This window comes from Lissotriton vulgaris, chromosome 12, assembly GCF_964263255.1.
Source record: "Lissotriton vulgaris chromosome 12, aLisVul1.2, whole genome shotgun sequence".
NCBI lineage: Eukaryota > Metazoa > Chordata > Amphibia > Caudata > Salamandridae > Lissotriton > Lissotriton vulgaris.
Window position 1 is genome coordinate 444888494 of NC_141700.1, and position 18336 is coordinate 444906829.

At 36.9% G+C, this 18336-nt stretch overlaps 7 non-coding genes across 7 annotated transcripts; all 7 read right to left on the reverse strand.

Annotated features, from left to right (window-relative positions):
* Window positions 1-1511: 1511 nt before the first annotated feature.
* Window positions 1512-1584, reverse strand: TRNAT-CGU (transfer RNA threonine (anticodon CGU)). Its single transcript has one exon. It is a non-coding gene; the product is annotated as a tRNA-Thr (tRNA).
* A 1963-nt stretch (window positions 1585-3547) lies between these two features.
* Window positions 3548-3620, reverse strand: TRNAT-CGU (transfer RNA threonine (anticodon CGU)). The gene has a single exon. It is a non-coding gene; the product is annotated as a tRNA-Thr (tRNA).
* A 948-nt stretch (window positions 3621-4568) lies between these two features.
* On the reverse strand, window positions 4569-4641 carry TRNAT-CGU (transfer RNA threonine (anticodon CGU)). The gene has a single exon. It is a non-coding gene; the product is annotated as a tRNA-Thr (tRNA).
* A 1455-nt stretch (window positions 4642-6096) lies between these two features.
* On the reverse strand, window positions 6097-6170 carry TRNAT-AGU (transfer RNA threonine (anticodon AGU)). Its single transcript has one exon. It is a non-coding gene; the product is annotated as a tRNA-Thr (tRNA).
* A 1454-nt stretch (window positions 6171-7624) lies between these two features.
* TRNAT-CGU (transfer RNA threonine (anticodon CGU)) lies at window positions 7625-7697 on the reverse strand. The gene has a single exon. It is a non-coding gene; the product is annotated as a tRNA-Thr (tRNA).
* A 947-nt stretch (window positions 7698-8644) lies between these two features.
* Window positions 8645-8717, reverse strand: TRNAT-CGU (transfer RNA threonine (anticodon CGU)). The gene has a single exon. It is a non-coding gene; the product is annotated as a tRNA-Thr (tRNA).
* A 434-nt stretch (window positions 8718-9151) lies between these two features.
* Window positions 9152-9225, reverse strand: TRNAT-AGU (transfer RNA threonine (anticodon AGU)). The gene has a single exon. It is a non-coding gene; the product is annotated as a tRNA-Thr (tRNA).
* Window positions 9226-18336: the final 9111 nt, after the last annotated feature.

Sequence of the window (18336 nt, forward strand, 5' to 3'; positions counted from 1 at the left end):
TTGAACTCAGGATCTGCTTTTTACTAAACAGGGGCTTTAACCAGCTAAGCCACAGCACCAACTTGATTCTTAATTTTGAAACACTTTTCTTTATGGTGTTCAAGAGATAACTGCTTTTTCACTTTCATATTCTTTTCTAAGTTCACACAATTCTCTACTCATAAACCTAAGATGAATGAAGACTCTTCACTTATTCAAAAACACCTCTCTAATTTGAAGTTTACCCTATTCATATCATTTTAAAATATACCTTGCTGAAGAATGGATTAGTTGAATTCAACAATAGAGTGATCATTCACCTCTATCTTGTTCTTTGTCATTTTCTTTTCCCTATTTAAGTAAATGCATTCCTACAAAAATATTCACAATACCAAGCATTTTATTTAATTTTTAAGATAACTTATTCTAAAGTTCATAGAACCAGATGTTTATTCTTAAATTGTATTCAACACTTGTTTTATGAAAATTATTCGGAAAGCATGGAGAAAACTGTTAGGTGCTGCTGAGATTTGAACTCAGGATTTTCTGTTTACGAGACAGGCGCTTTAACCACTAAGCAACAGCACCAACGTTAATAGTAAGAAATGCATAAATAATTTATTGTTGATGATGGAAATGTGTTTACTGCTATAAATTCTTCTTTATATGTATTGTAATCTTATACACGAAAAGATACTCAATCACTACGCAAGTATTAATATGTTTTAATAAACAGGTACTCTTATAAAACCCAATTTCATTTCTTGAATTCTTTAAAATAAAATCATGAAGGTATTAATATTGCTCAAATCTATGTAGAAATTTCATCTACGTCTTTCTCATAGACATGTATTTTTTTCATTTTGCAATAACAGTATTCATTCTATAATCTTGAAAATACTTCTGTTTTTATAAGGTTTAAGATGATCTGTTCAACAGTAGGATGAATCAGACTTTTATATTTTAATTGTATCGGAATAAGAGCTAATGAAAATTATTTGTTATATAACAATAAGAAAAGCAAGGCGCTGCTGAGATTTGAACTCAGGATCTATTTTTTACTAAACAGTTGCTTTAACCAGCTAAGCCACAGCACCCACTTGATTCTCTATTTTGAAACACTTTTCTTTATGGTGTTCAAGAGAATATTGCTTTTTCACTTTCATATTCTTTTCTAAGTTCACACACTTCTCTACTCAAACACTTAAGATGAATGAAGACTCTTCACTTATTCAAAAACACCTCTCTAATTTGAAGTTTACCCTATTCATATCATATTAAAATATACCTTGCTGAAGAATGGATTAGTTGAATTCAACAATAGAGTGATCATTCACCTCTATCTTTTTCTTTTTCATTTTCTTTTCCCTATTTCAGTCAATGCATTCCTACAAAAATCTTCACAATACCAAGCATTTTATTACATTTTTAAGATAACTTATTCTAAAGTTCATAGAACCAGATATTTATTCTTAAATTGTATTCAACACTTGTTCGATGAAAATTATTCGGAAAGCATGGAGAAAACAGTTAGGTGCTGCTGAGATTTGAACTCAGGATTTCCTGTTTACGAAACAGGCACTTTAACCACTAAGCCACAGCACCAACGTTAAAAGTAAAAGAATGCATAAATAATTTATTCTTGATGATGCAAATGTGTTTCCTGCTATAAATTCTTCTTTATATGTATTGTAATCTTAAACACGAAAAGATACTCAATCACTAAGCAAGTATTAATATGTTCTAATAAACAGGTACTCTTATAAAACCCAATTTCATTTCTTGAATTCTTTACAATTTTTTTTCATGAAGGTATTAATATTGCTCAAATCTAGGTAGAAATTTCATCTACGTCTTTCTCATAGATATGTAGTTTTTTTATTTTGCAATAACAGTATTCATTCTATAATCTTGAAAATACTTGGGTTTTTATAAGGTTTAAGATGATCTTTTCAACAGTAAGATGAATCAGACTTTTATATTTTAATTGTATCGGAATAAGACCTAATGAAAATGATTTGTTATATAACAATGAGAAAAGCAAGGCGCTGCTGAGAGTTGAACTCAGGATCTCCTGTTTACTAGACAGGCGCTTTAACCAGCTAAGCCAGAGCACCCACTTGATTCTTAGTTTTGAAACACTTTTCTTTATGGTGTTCAAGAGAATATTCCTTTTTCACTTTCATATTCTTTTCTAAGTTCACACACTTCCCTACTCAAACACTTAAGATGAATAAAGACTCTTCACTTATTCAAAAACACCTCTCTAATTTGAAGTTTACCCTATTCATATCATTTTAAAATATACCTTGCTGACGAATTGATTATTTGAATTCAACAATAGAGTGATCATTCACCTCTATCTTGTTCTTTGTCATTTTCTTTTCCCTATTTCAGTCAATGCATTCCTACACAAATCTTCACAATACCAAGCATTTTATTTAATTTTTAAGATAACTTATTCTAAAGTTCATAGAACCAGATGTTTATTCTTAAATTGTATTCAACATTTGTTTGATGAAAATTATTCGGAAAGCATGGAGAAAACAGTTAGGTGCTGCTGAGATTTGAACTCAGTATTTCCTGTTTACGAGACAGGCGCTTTAACCACAAAGCCACAGCACCAACAGTAGTAGTAAAAAATGCATAAATAATGTATTGTTGATGATGAAAATGTGTTTTCTGCTATAAATTCTTCTTTATATGTATTGTAATCTTAAACACGAAAAGATACTCAATCACTACGCAAGGATTAATATGTTTTAATGAACAGGTACTCTTATAAAACCCAATTTCATTTCTTGAATTCTTTAAAAAAAAATCATGAAGGTATTAATATTGCTCAAATCTAGGTAGAAATTTCATCTACGTCTTTCTCATAGATATGTATTTTTTTCATTTTGCAATAACAGTATTCATTCTATAATCTTGAAAATACTTGTGTTTTATAAGGTTTAAGATGATCTGTTCAACAGTAAGATGAATCAGACTTTTATATTTTAATTGTATCGGAATAAGACCTAATGAAAATGATTTGTTATATAACAATGAGAAAAGCAAGGCGCAGCTGAGATTTGAACTCAGGATCTCCTTTTTACTAAACAGGTGCTATAACCAGCTAAGCCATAGCACCCACTTGATTCTTTATTTTGAAACGCTTTTCTTTATGGTGTTCGAGAGAATATTGCTTTTTCACTTTCATATTCTTTTCTAAGTTCACAAACTTCTCTACTCAAACACTTAAAATGAATGAAGACTCTTCACTTATTCAAAAACACCTCTCTAATTTGAAGTTTACCCTATTCATATCATTTTAAAATATACCTTGCTGAAGAATGGATTAGTTGAATTCAACAATACAGTGATCATTCACCTCTATCTTGTTCTTTGTCATTTTCTTTTCCCTATTTCAGTCAATGCATTCCTACAAAAATCTTCACAATACCAAGCATTTTATTTAATTTTTAAGATAACTTATTCTAAAGTTCATAGAACCAGATGTTTATTCTTAAATTGTATTCAACACTTGTTTGATGAAAATTATTCGGAAAGCATGGAGAAAACAGTTAGGTGCTGCTGAGAATTGAACTCATGATTTCCTGTTTACGAGACAGGTGCTTTAACCACTAAGCCACAGCACCAACTTTAATAGTAAAAAATGCATAAATAATTCATTGTTGATGATGAAAATGTATTTTCTGCTATAAATTCTTCTTTATATGTATTGTAATCTTAAACACGAAAAGATACTCAATCACTACGCAAGGATTAATATGTTTTAATAAACAGGTACTCTTATAAAACCCAATTTCATTTCTTGAATTCTTTACAATTTTTTTTCATGAAGCTATTAATATTATTCAAATCTACGTAGAAATTTCATCAACGTCTTTCTCATGGATATGTAGTTTTTTTTATTTTGCAATAACAGTATTCATTCTATAATCTTGAAAATACTTGGGTTTTTATAAAGTTTAAGATGATCTTTTCAACAGTAAGATGAATCAGACTTTTATATTTTAATGGTATCGGAATAAGACCTAATGAAAATGATTTTTTTATATAACAATGAGAAAAGCAAGGCGCTGCTGAGAGTTGAACTCAGGATCTGCTTTTTACTTAACAGGCGCTTTAACCAGCTAAGCCACAGCACCAACTTGATTCTTAATATTGAAACACTTTTCTTTATGGTGTTCAAGAGATAATTGCTTTTTCACTTTCATATTCTTTTCTAAGTTCACACAATTCTCTACTCATAAACCTAAGATGAATGAAGACTCTTCACTTATTCAAAAACACCTCTCTAATTTGAAGTTTACCCTATTCATATCATTTTAAAATATACCTTGCTGAAGAATGGATTAGTTGAATTCAACAATAGAGTGATCATTCACCTCTATCTTGTTCTTTGTCATTTTCTTTTCCCTATTTAAGTAAATGCATTCCTACAAAAATCTTCACAATACCAAGCATTTTATTTAATTTTTAAGATAACTTATACTAAAGTTCATAGAACCAGATGTTTATTCTTAAATTGTATTCAACACTTGTGTTATGAAAATTATTCGGAAAGCATGGAGAAAGCTGTTAGGTGCTGCTGAGATTTGAACTCAGGATTTTCTGTTTACGAGACAGGCGCTTTAACCACTAAGCCACAGCACCAACGTTAATAGTAAGAAATGCATAAATAATTTATTGTTGATGATGGAAATGTGTTTCCTGCTATAAATTCTTCTTTATATGTATTGTAATCTTATACACGAAAAGATACTCAATCACTACGCAAGTATTAATATGTTTTAATAAACAGGTACTCTTATAAAACCCAATTTCATTTCTTGCATTCTTTAAAATAAAATCATGAAGGTATTAATATTGCTCAAATCTATGTAGAAATTTCATCTACGTCTTTCTCATAGACATGTATTTTTTTCATTTTGCAATAACAGTATTCATTCTATAATCTTGAAAATACTTGGGTTTTTATAAGGTTTAATATGATCTGTTCAACAGTAAGATGAATCAGACTTTTATATTTTAATTGTATCGGAATAAGAGCTAATGAAAATTATTTGTTATATAACAATGAGAAAAGCAAGGCGCTGCTGAGATTTGAACTCAGGATCTCCTTTTTACTAAACAGGTGCTTTAACCAGCTAAGCCACAGCACCCACTTGATTCTTTATTTTGAAACACTTTTCTTTATGGTGTTCAAGAGAATATTGCTTTTTCACTTTCATATTCTTTTCTAAGTTCACACACTTCTCTACTCAAACACTTAAGATGAATGAAGACTCTTCACTTATTCAAAAACACCTCTCTAATTTGAAGTTTACCCTATTCATATCATTTTAAAATATACCTTGCTGAAGAATGGATTAGTTGAATTCAACAATAGAGTGATCATTCACCTCTATCTTGTTCTTTTTCATTTTCTTTTCCCTATTTCAGTCAATGCATTCCTACAAAAATCTTCACAATACCAAGCATTTTATTTAATTTTTAAGATAACTTATTCTAAAGTTTATAGAACCAGATGTTTATTCTTAAATTGTATTCAACACTTGGTTGATGAAAATTATTCGGAAAGCAAGGAGAAAACAGTTGGGTGATGCTGATATTTGAACTCATGATTTCCTGTTTACGAGACAGGCGCTTTAACCACTAAGCCACAGCACCAACGTTAATAGTAAAAAATGCATAAATAATTCATTGTTGATGATGAAAATGTGTTTTCTGCTATAAATTCTTCTTTATATGTATTGTAATCTTAAACACGAAAAGATACTCAATCACTACGCAAGGATTAATATGTTTTAATAAACAGGTACTCTTATAAAACCCAATTTCATTTCTTGAATTCTTTACAATTTTTTTTCATGAAGGTATCAATATTGCTCAAATCTAGGTAGAAATTTCATCAACGTCTTTCTCATAGATATGTAGTTTTTTTCATTTTGCAATAACAGTATTCATTCTATAATCTTGAAACTATTTCTGTTTTTATAAGGTTTAAGATGATCTTTTCAACATTAAGATTATTCAGACTTTTATATTTTAATTGTATCGGAATAAAACCTAATGAAAATGATTTGTTATATAACAATGAGAAAAGCAAGGCGCTGCTGAGAGTTGAACTCAGGATCTCCTGTTTACTAGACAGGCGCTTTAACCAGCTAAGCCACAGCACCCACTTGAGTCTTAATTTTGAAACAATTTTCTTTATGGTGTTCAAGAGAATATTGCTTTTTCACTTTCATATTCTTTTCTAAGTTCACACACTTCTCTACTCAAACACTTAAGATGAATGAAGACTCTTCACTTATTCAAAAACACCTCTCTAATTTGAAGTTCACCCTATTCATATCATTTTAAAATATACCTTGCTGAAGAATGGATTAGTTGAATTCAACAATAGAGTGATCATTCACCTCTATCTTGTTCTTTGTCATTTTATTTTCCCTATTTCAGTCAATGCATTCCTACAAAAATATTCACAATACCAAGCATTTTATTACATTTTTAAGATAACTTATTCTAAAGTTCATAGAACCAGATATTTATTCTTAAATTGTATTTAACACTTGTTTGATGAAAATTATTTGGAAAGCATGGAGAAAACAGTTAGGTGCTGCTGAGATTTGAACTCAGGATTTCCTGTTTACGAAACATGCACTTTAACCACTAAGCCACAGCACCAACGTTAAAAGTAAAAAATGCATAAATAATGTATTCTTGATGATGCAAATGTGTTTCCTGCTATAAATTCTTCTTTATATGTATTGTAATCTTAAACACGAAAAGATACTCAATCACTATGCAAGTATTAATATGTTTTAATAAACAGGTACTCTTATAAAACCCAATTTCATTTCTTGAATTCTTTACAATTTTTTTTCATGAAGGTATTAATATTGCTCAAATCTAGGTAGAAATTTCATCTACGTCTTTCTCATAGATATGTCGTTTTTTTATTTTGCAATAACAGCATTCATTCTATAATCTTGAAAATACTTGGGTTTTTATAAGGTTTAAGATGATCTTTTCAACAGTAAGATGAATCAGACTTTTATATTTTAATTGTATCGGAATAAGACCTAATGAAAATGATTTGTTATATAACAATGAGAAAAGCAAGGCGCTGCTGAGAGTTGAACTCAGGATCTCCTGTTTACTAGACAGGCGCTTTAACCAGCTAAGCCAGAGCACCCACTTGATTCTTAGTTTTGAAACACTTTTCTTTATGGTGTTCAAGAGAATATTGCTTTTTCACTTTCATATTCTTTTCTAAGTTCACACACTTCTCTACTCAAACACTTAAGATGAATGAAGACTCTTCACTTATTCAAAAACACCTCTCTAATTTGAAGTTTACCCTATTCATATCATTTTAAAATATACATTGCTGAAGAATGGATTAGTTGAATTCAACAATAGAGTGATCATTCACCTCTATCTTGTTCTTTTTCATTTTATTTTCCCTATTTCAGTCAATGCATTCCTACAAAAATCTTCACAATACCAAGCATTTTATTTAATTTTTAAGATAACTTATTCTAAAGTTCATAATACCAGATGTTTATTCTTAAATTGTATTCAACACTTGTTTGATGAAAATTATTCGGAAAGCATGGAGAAAACTGTTAGGTGCTGCTGAGATTTGAACTCAGGATTTTCTGTTTACGAGACAGGTGCTTTAACCACTAAGCCACAGCACCAACGTTAATAGTAAGAAATGCATAAATAATTTATTGTTGATGATGGAAATGTGTTTCCTGCTATAAATTCTTCTTAATATGTATTGTAATCTTATACACGAAAAGATACTCAATCACTACACAAGTATTAATATGTTTTAATAAACAGGTACTCTTATAAAACCAAATTTCATTTCTTGAATTCTTTACAATTTTTTTTCATGAAGGTATCAATATTGCTCAAATCTAGGTAGAAATTTCATCAACGTCTTTCTCATAGATATGTAGTTTTTTTCATTTTGCAATAACAGTATTCATTCTATAATCTTGAAAATTCTTGGGTTTTTATAAAGTTTAAGATGATCTTTTCAACTGTAAGATGAATCAGACTTTTATATTTTAATTGTATCGGAATAAAACCTAATGAAAATGATTTGTTATATAACAATGAGAAAAGCAAGCCGCTGCTGAGAGTTGAACTCAGGATCTCCTTTTTACTAAACAGACGCTTTAACCGGCTAAGCCACAGCAACCACTTGATTCTTAATTTTGAAACACTTTTCTTTATAGTGTTCAAGAGAATATTGCTTTTTCACTTTCATATTCTTTTCTAAGTTCACACACTTCTCTACTGAAACACATTAGATGAATGAAGACTCTTCACTTATTCAAAAATACTTCTCTAATTTGAAGTTTACCCTATTCATATCATTTTAAAATATACCTTGCTGACGAATGGATTAGTTGAATTCAACAATAGAGTGATCATTCACCTCTATCTTGTTCTTTGTCATTTTCATTTCCCTATTTCAGTCAATGCATTCCTACAAAAATCTTCGCAATACCAAGCATTTAATTTAATTTTTAAGATAACTTATTCTAAAGTTCATAGAACCAGATGTTTATTCTTAAATTGCATTCAACACTTGTTTGATGAAAATTATTCAGAAAGCATGGAGAAAACAGTTAGGTGCTGCTGAGATTTGAACTCAGGATGTCCTGTTTACGAGACAGGCGCTTTAACCACTAAGCCACAGCACCAACGTTATTAGTAAAAAATGCATGAATAATTTATTGTTGATGAAAATGTGTTTTCTGCTATAAATTCTTCTTTATATGTATTGTAATCTTAAACATGAAAAGATACGCAATCACTACGCAAGGATTAATATGTTTTAATAAACAGGTACTCTTATAAAACCCAATTTCATTTCTTGAATTCTTTACAATTTTTTTTCATGAAGGGATTAATATTGCTCAAATCTAGGTAGAAATTTCATCTACGTCTTTCCCATGGATATATATTTTTTTCATTATGCAATAACAGTATTCATTCTATAATCTTGAAAATACTTGGGTTTTTATAAGGTTTAAAATGATCTTTTCAACAGTAAGATGAATCAGACTTTTATATTTTAATTGTATCGGAATACGACCTAATGAAAATGATTTGTAATATAACAATGAGAAAAGCAAGGTGCTGCTGAGAGTTGAACTCAGGATCTCCTGTTTACTAGACAGGCACTTTAACCAGCTAAGCCACAGCACCCACTTGATTCTTTATTTTGAAACCCCGGGAGATTTGGAAAGCTTAATTTCAGAGGTTTACCATGAAGTTATAAATATATATTATCAACATGAAGAAACTAATATGACTTTAAAAAAATTACAATACAAAAGAGATTTTCATACTTAGTGTTAGAACTTAGACACATTATTTTTTTTCCATTTGTTTTAGCAATAAATAACAATTTCACCTATATGCAATTGATTCATTTAATCACTCTATCAGCTTCCCCTCAAAGGAAATATAGAGATACACATGATACAGAAGAAAATACATCTATTTTCAACATTAAAGGAGCATCACGTATTGGCTTGGAGACTGATTGAAAGTATGTCTTTGGCATTTTTACCCTTATGCTCTAAAGACTAAACTAATAGGCTCAATAAATATATAGCATACTATTGAAGAAATACCAGATGATGAAGTGCTACTGATTGTTAACCCGGGATAGTTGGAAAGCTTATATTCAGCTGTTTACATTCATACTATCTTTATATTTCATCAACAAGACAAAACAAAAATGACCTCAATAAATTGCAATAAATAAGAGATTTAGTTACTTGGCGTTAGAACTTAGAACAATTAATAGATATTCCAGGAGCTTTCAGAATAATATTTAATTCTACAACTATATCAAATGTATTTATACAATACTTCAAGCAGTGTTTGATCCAAGGTGATAAACAGTCAAAAATGAGACACAAGAAAAATTAATCTTTTTTCAAACAATTAAACTCGGCCTTTACAGGGATCGAACCCATGACCTTGGTGTTATTAGCACCACGCTCTAACCAACTGAGCTAACAGGCCAATTTGCACAAGTTCCTTGAAGTCCAGCATGTGAAGAAGTGCTAATGATAGTTAACCCAGAAGATTTGGAAAGCTTAATTTCAGAGGTTTACCATGAAGTTATAAATATATATTATCAACATGAAGAAACTAATATGAATTTAAAAAAATTACAATACAAAAGAGATTTTCATACTTAGTGTTAGAACTTAGAACCATTAATGTTTTTCCATGTGTTTTAGCAATAAATACCAATTCATCACCTATATGCAATTGATTCATTTAATCATTCTATCAGCTTCCCCTCAAAGGAAATATAGAGATACACATGATACAGAAGAAAATACATCTATTTTCAACATTAAAGGAGCATCAAGTATTGGCTTGGAGACTGATTGAAAGTATGTCCTTGGCATTTTTACCTTTATGCTCTGAAGACTAAACTAATAGGCTCACTAAATATATAGCACACTATTGAAGAACTAGCAGATGATGAAGTGTACTGATTGTTAACCCGGGATAGTTAGAAAGCTTATATTCAGCTGTTTACATTCATACTATCTTTATATTTCATCAACAAGACAAAACAAAAATGACCTCAATAAATTGCAATAAATAAGAGATTTAGTTACTTGGCGTTAGAACTTAGAACCATTAATAGATATTCCAGAAGCTTTCAGAATAATAATTAATTCTACAACTATATCAAATGTATTCATCCAATCCTTCCAGCAGCGTTAGATCCAAGGTGATAAACAGTCAAAAATGAGACACAAGAAAAATTAATCTTTTTAGAAATAATTAAACTTGGCCTGTACGGGTATCGAACCTGTGACCTTGGCGTTATTAGCACCTTGCTCTAACCATCTGAGCTACCAGGCCGTTTTGCACAAATTCCTGGAAGTCCAGCATGTGAAGAAGTGCTAATGATAGTTAACCCGGGAGATTTGGAAAGCTTAATTTCAGAGGTTTACCATGAAGTTATAAATATATATTATCAACATGAAGAAACTAATATGACTTTAAAAAAATTACAATACAAAAGAGATTTTCATACTTAGTGTTAGAACTTAGAACCATTAATGTTTTTTCCATGTGTTTTAGCAATAAATAACGATTCATAACCTATATGCAATTGATTCATTTAATCATTCTATCAGCTTCCCCTCAAAGGAAATATAGAGATACACATGATACAGAAGAAAATACATCTATTTTCAACATTAAAGGAGCATCTAAGCATGGGCGGAAAATCCGTTACGCTCGCGGATTTTGCGGATTTTCGGGAAATCCGCAATCCGCGAGATTTGCGGATTTCCCGCAAAATCCGCAAATTCGCACGCAGCGGATTTTTTTGGCGGCGCGCGGCGTTGGTGATACAATTTTTGCGGCGCGCGGCGTTTATCATCGTTTGCCGAGTTGTTTTTTTCGATAGTTTGCGAGTGCTGAGCCATTTTGGATCTTGCTGTGTGATCCCGCGGGAATTGGCGAGCGCGATTACGTCATCGCGGCTTGCCAGCGACAGTTTGTCAACGCGAGTACGGCGAGATCTCGTCTCGCGGTACTTCGCAATTGCGAGATTTGAGATGCGGCGAGCGAAAATATAAATTTGCAATTCTGCACAAGAAATCCACCAGCAAGCAGCATAAACCTTCTAGAAATTATGATTTTTATGTGAATAACTCCTTAGTTTGACATTTGCCTGCACTTTTTTAGCGAGGAGTCCATTTTGGGGAGGGGGGCAGGGGGGTGGGAGGAAGGAAGTGCCCCATAGTCTTCAACTTCCTGTTCCTGCTCAGCAGGCTCCTCCCAGTGCTTTGTCCATCTCCTGGTCACTTTTCATTTGGATGTGCAGCTGGAAGGATTACTTTTTGTGGATGCTGCTGGATCTTTGGATTTGAGGCCTTTTTGACTTTCTTTGGATCACTGTTGGATTAGAAATTTTACAAGTAAGTTTGTTTGGGGCAATACAGTTGCTGCAATTAAAATTTTGGAATTTTCGATTTTTGGGCTGTTTTGGGGCCTTTTGCCCAGGGGTACTCAGTGGTGGGTGGACTGAGTCTTTCTGTGGGGTGTCTTGAATTTAAACATCATGGAGGGGCTGGATGGCTTGGGATTGTGCTTATTTTTCAGTGATTTTCGTTTTTTTGGGCTGTACTTGTGGCCTTTTCACCAGGGGTAGTGAGTGTTGCATGGGCCTAGTCTTTCTGTGGGGTGTCTTGAATTTAAACATCATGGAGGGCATGGATGGAATGGGATTGTGCTGATTTTTCTGTGTTTTTCGATTTTTGACCTGTTGTTGGGGCCTTGACCAGGGGTAGTGAGTGGTGCATGGGCCTAGTCTTTCTGTGGGCTGTCTTGAATTTAAACATCATGTAGGCCATGGATGGAATGGGATTGTGCTGATTTTGCAGTGTTTTTCGATTTTTGGGGGTGTTCATGGGGAGGGACATGCCATGTGGCTGGTGTCCATTTTGAGTGCAGCTACAGGCACTGGCCATGTGCTGGCAGGCAAGTGGCCATTTTGAATGCAGGCTTTGTTGTTAGGCCTCCAACCATTTTGCCTACTTTTCAACCTATATTTATGCCCAGGGGTAGGGAGTCTTGCATGGGCCTAGTCTTTCTGTGGGTTGTCTTGAATTTAAACATCATGGAGGCCATGGATGGAATGGGATTGTGCAGATTTTTCAGTGATTTTCGATTTTTGACCTGTTGTTGGGGCCTTGACCAGGGGTAGTGAGTGGTGCATGGGCCTAGTCTTTCTGTGGGGTGTTTTGAATTTAAACATCATATAGGGCATGGATGGAATGGGATTGTGCTGATTTTTCATTGTTTTTCGATTTTTGGGGGTGTTCATGGGGACAGGCCATGTGGGTGGGGGCCATTTTGAGTGCTGGTACAGGCAGGCCCTGGCCATGTGCTAGGAGGCAAGTGGCCATTTTGAATGCAGGCTTTGTTGTTAGGCCTCCAACCATTTTGCCTACTTTTCAACCTTTATTTATGCCCAGGGGTAGTGAGTCTTGCATGGGCCTAGTCTTTCTGTGGGTTGTCTTGAATTTAAACATCATGGAGGCCATGGATGGAATGGGATTGTGCAGATTTTTCAGTGATTTTCGTTTTTTGGGCCTGTACTTGTGGCCTTTTCACCAGGGGTATTTGAGTCTAGCATGGGCCTAGTCTTTCTGTGGGCTGTCTTCAACTTAAACATCATGGAGGGCATGGATTGAATGGGATTGTGCTGATTTTTCTGTGTTTTTCGATTTTTGACCTGTTGTTGGGGCCTTGACCAGGGGTAGTGAGTGGTGCATGGGCCTAGTCTTTCTGTGGGGTGTCTTGAATTTAAACATCATGGAGGGCATGGATGGAATGGGATTGTGCTGATTTTGCAGTGTTTTTCGATTTTTGGGGGTGTTCATGGGGACAGGCCATGTGGGTGGGGGCCATTTTGAGTGCTGGTACAGGCAGGCCCTGGCCATGTGCTAGGAGGCAAGTGGCCATTTTGAATGCAGGCTTTGTTGTTAGGCCTCCAACCATTTTGCCTACTTTTCAACCTTTATTTATGCCCAGGGGAACTAGTGAGTCTTGCATGGGCCTAGTCTTTCTGTGGGTTGTCTTGAATTTAAACATTATGGAGGGCATGGATGGATTGGGATTGTGCTGATTTTGCAGTGTTTTTCGATTTTTTTTGTGCTCTATAACTGAACTGATGTTCCTCTGTCTTCCATTTTTTTTAGGTGCACAAGACTCAAGAGAACCACCAGTGCCAGGAAGAAGTCCTGCAGCGGTGTGTGTGTGCAGCATAACGTCACGCGACGTCACGTCTGGCCTCAGACAACTCTACTATTCGTGCAACTGCGGCCTGCTGTCTGACCTGCTCTGAAGAAGATGGCCCCGCCCCCAAAGAAAGTTCTCTGTAGCTCCTCTAGCAAGAAAGTTGCTAGTAAGGAGCAGAAGAAGCAAGTTACCAAGGAGGCTGGTGTGCCACCCGCCACGTTTTTTGGGAGCAAAAAAAAAGTACGCCTGCTGCAGCAGGTTCTGCTGGGGACCAAGCTGGGAGCAGCACCCCTGCTCCATTGGGTTCAGTGCCTCCACCACCACGCCAACTTAAGTCAAAGCCCTTGAGTGCTTCAGAGGCAGTCAGTGTACTTCTCCAATCACCATCGACCAGTGATGTTGGCTCATCGCAAGAAAGTAGCAGCAATGTCCCTGAATCAACACAGCCGCAACAACAACACCATGTGCAAGTACACGCCCAAGTACATGTGGAAGGAGAGGCAGCAAAAGGAGATGCACAAGCAAAGGTGCATGGAGGTTCACAAGTGCCCACAATAGTTGTTCCTCCCGAAGTAGGGGCACATCAGGAAATCGACAATGAAGCCGAGGTATCATTGGAAGCCACTCCTCCTGATGATCATTCATTGTCTTCCACATCCCTAGCAAGGAAAAGATCAAGGGGGGTGTCTACATCTTCTTCAAGCCCACCTCCTTCTGATGCAAGTGATCTGTCTTGGGAACCACAACTGCGGTCTGACAGTGAGGCACACCATGATCTGACACCGGTACCTAAGCGTAAAAGGAAGGTCGTCCAAAAACTCAAACCTATGGAGTGTGATGAGGCTCAACAAGAAGTGACAGATACTGCTGGTGATGAAGCCTCTCACGATGACGACGAGCCAGTCATCACAAAGGTCACTGCAGCCCCACCGGGCATGCAGCAAAGAGACATTTTGACCCTATCCCGAGAAGCTGCTGAGCGTGATGATGATGTCGGCGAGGAGGCAATGGAAATGGAATCATTAGATTTGGAGTTAAGTAGTACACCAAAACCTACCGCTTCCATATTTCTTCGCAAGAAGGTACCCACCTCGTCCTCGACCTCAATTCGTGGTGGTGAAAGTGCAAAACGTACTGAAGTTCGGCAATCCACATCCTCCACTTCATCTGGCATTAGCAGCAGGACCACCACCACCAGTATCGCCGCCTCCTCCGGCCCCCAAAGACATTTCAAGTCTCCAGTTTGGGACTTCTTTAGTGTTTGCCCAAAAAAGGAAAACGTAGCCATTTGTAGCCTTTGTAAGCTTCGAGTTGGTCGTGGTAAGCTTGGTTCTAACTATGGTACCGGAGGCCAGAGAGGTCATCTTGAGAGAAGGCACGCTGTCCAATGGTTTCCGCACCTAGAGGCGGTCAAGAAAGCCGGAATTGCACGTAATGAAAACGTTGATTTTTCATCTGCTGATGACGAGGAGGTAGAAGAAGACGATTCAAACACTTCACTTACACCCAGCTCCCATGTCAGCAGCACACCCCATGGGAGCCACACTAAGAGTGTGGGAGAGAGTGAGACATCAATGCGGAAAAGTTCATCAGCGAGCGTAACTGGGTCGAAGAGATCATCATCATCCCGTAAATCATTGGTCCAGGGCAACATTAAAAAGATGTTGTTTACAGAAGCGCAATATGAACGCAACCACCCAATGACCCGTCTGTATAACACTAAGCTGGCTAAAATGCTAGCTCTGGACCTTCTCCCTTTTTCTTTTGTAGAAGGGGTTGGTTTTCTAGAATTAGTGACAGCGCTCTGCCCTAAATGGAAGGTTCCTAGCCGGTTCTATTTTGCCCGAGTTGCGGTTCCAGCACTACATGAAGATGTTCTGAAGGTGATTGGGGCAGCTTTGCAGAAGAGTGCTGTTCACACTATACATCTGACAACAGACATGTGGACCAGTGGCGCAGGCGCTGATTACATGTGCATCACTGCACACTGGGTCTCTTTTTCAGGGGCTAAAGCAAAGCTAAACTCAGGTGTTGACACTAACATTGTTTTTGAAGGTGCTCAGAAACATGCAACACTAGCCATGTTTGGTTTGGAGAAACGTCACACAGCAGAAAACATTTTGGATGTCTTTAACACAAAGGTCCTTAACTGTCTGTCCCCACTAAAACGCAAGGTTGGTTATGTTTCCACGGACAATGGCGCCAATATAGTTAAGGCCATGAGGGACGGTTACTATTTCAGAGTGCCGTGTTTGGCGCACTGTATAAACCTGGTTGTCCAAAAATTCTTGGGTAATAAACGCAGTGCAGCGTACGGTGTATTGGAGACCTGCCGAAAAATTTGCAAGCATTTCAGGCATTCTTTTAAGGCCCGGAAGCAGCTGAGGAGCATGCTATATCAATGTCAAATGCCAGTGAAAGCACTCATCCAGGAGGTGGTAACACGTTGGAACTCAACCTTCTACATGCTTGAGCGTCTGTATGAGCAGTATACGGAACTCGATCAATATTTCTTGAAAGAGGGTATAGAGGAGCTGAGGATGGGTGGGCCGCAATGGAACATAGTTGAAAGCCTGACACGCATGCTTCGTCCTTTTGAGGTCTTCACGCGTGCAGTCAGCAAGGAGGACTCTAATTTGGGAAAAGCTATCCCATTGTTGTACATGCTGGAGGACCAACTGAAGGAGGTGTGTTCTGTGTTTGGAAAAGATGACAAAAAGCAAGACTCTTTGCTTCTGGCTGAGCAATTATTAGAGCTCCTACAAGGTGATGAACGTCTTAAAAAGATCCACTCAGAACAGCATTACATTTGTGCTACTATTCTGGATCCACGCTACAAAAAGGCGCTGGCAGGCCAAGCATTCTTTCCTTTTAATGATGAACATGTTCCAAAGTACAAACGTTGGCTAGCCTTGTCAGCCAAGAAGTTTGAAACAGAACGGCTGGAAATTGAAGGAAATGGCAGTACATCAGCAGGCCATCCCCAGTCAAAACAATCCACTTCTGCACCTGTGGCTGTGGCACAAGTGACCTCTCAGCCGTTAAAGACACCGGCAACCGGATCATCTGCACGAAAGACAACAGAAACATTGGAGGCTGAAGAGGATTGGCTAGCTCTGCGTGGGTTTGGTTCTCAAAAGGTCAGAGGCACAGCAAGAGCTAAGCAAAGTGGAGGAACCTTGGATGAGGACCTTGAGTCGATGGTGAAGGACTATCTGAATGACTCAACAGAGGTCTATGTTAATTCTGACCCATTGGCGTATTGGCATGGGAAAAAAGAATTGTGGCCACAGCTCACCAACCTGGCTTTAAACTACTTGTCTTGCCCACTCGCAAGTGTGTCTTCTGAACGGGTTTTCAGTGCAGCTGGTGGGATTGTAACTCCCAAACGGAGCTGCCTCTCGCCCAAAAATGTGGAGAGGTTAACAATGATCAAGATGAATCAGCACCTCATACCACCAGATTTCAGAGTACGAGAGAGCGTGCCGGATGAAGAGGAGGTGGCCAGCAACATAGATGAGGGAATTTCTACTCTGTCAGGTGACACTGACCTCACCCTGCCCGAATTCGCAGAGTATGATGACGAAGCCTTATTCTTATTCCTGGACCGTGATTCCGACTTCGAGCCCTGAAAATGAGACAACGAATCAATAACTTTCTTTTTCATCCTTATTCACTTTTATTCCTGTGTGTCTGTCTTTCTTTGTTGTGCACAGTTAATATAATTCAAACTTTAATCAGATAATCACAAAAACAAGCCCATCAGCAGAACTGTCTTCACTTGTTTGCTAATTTATTTGAAGGTGCCGCAGTCTGCATTCCTCAGGTTCACAAGTTCAGAAGAACATGCTCCTCTATCCTCCTCCTCCAGACTCCTATTTCCATCAAAGCAGAGGGCTGGTTTACGCCCAATGAAGAAAGACTCAGCACTTGTGGGGGTGTTGTTCTACCTCTTTGCAGGTGAGTTGACGGGTCTGGGGCCATTGCTGGGAAGCACTAAAAGTGGTTTGGACCAAATCCGAGGCGGAAAATTTTTTGTGTTTTTGATGACTTGCTTGCCTTTGAGGTGCTCTTAGGGGGGGTTCCGTCTGTTTGTGGGTGAGTTTCGTGGTCTGGGAGCACTGCTGGGACACTCTAATCTTGATTGCATTTGCTTTTCAGGAAATCCGCCGTGCCAACCCCGACTTATGGCCTAGCTACGCAGCGCATTTGGACCGAAGGCCCTGAAATATTGCAAGTATGAGATTTTGCTTTTGGCCTGTTTGGGGGTGTTATGCTTCTTGGCGGGTGGGTTGCCAGGTCTTGGGGCATTCCTGGGAAGGTCTAATACCGGGTAGAAGTGGTTGGGACAAAATCCAGGCCGATTTTTTTTTGGGCTATTTCTGACATTTTGCTCTATGTAGCGTTTTCGGGGGCCTGTTTGGGGGGCTTCCTGGTGTTTGTGGGTGAGTTTCGTGGTCTGGGAGCACTGCTGGGACACTCTAATCTTGATTGCATTTGCTTTTCAGGAAATCCGTCGTGCCAACCCCG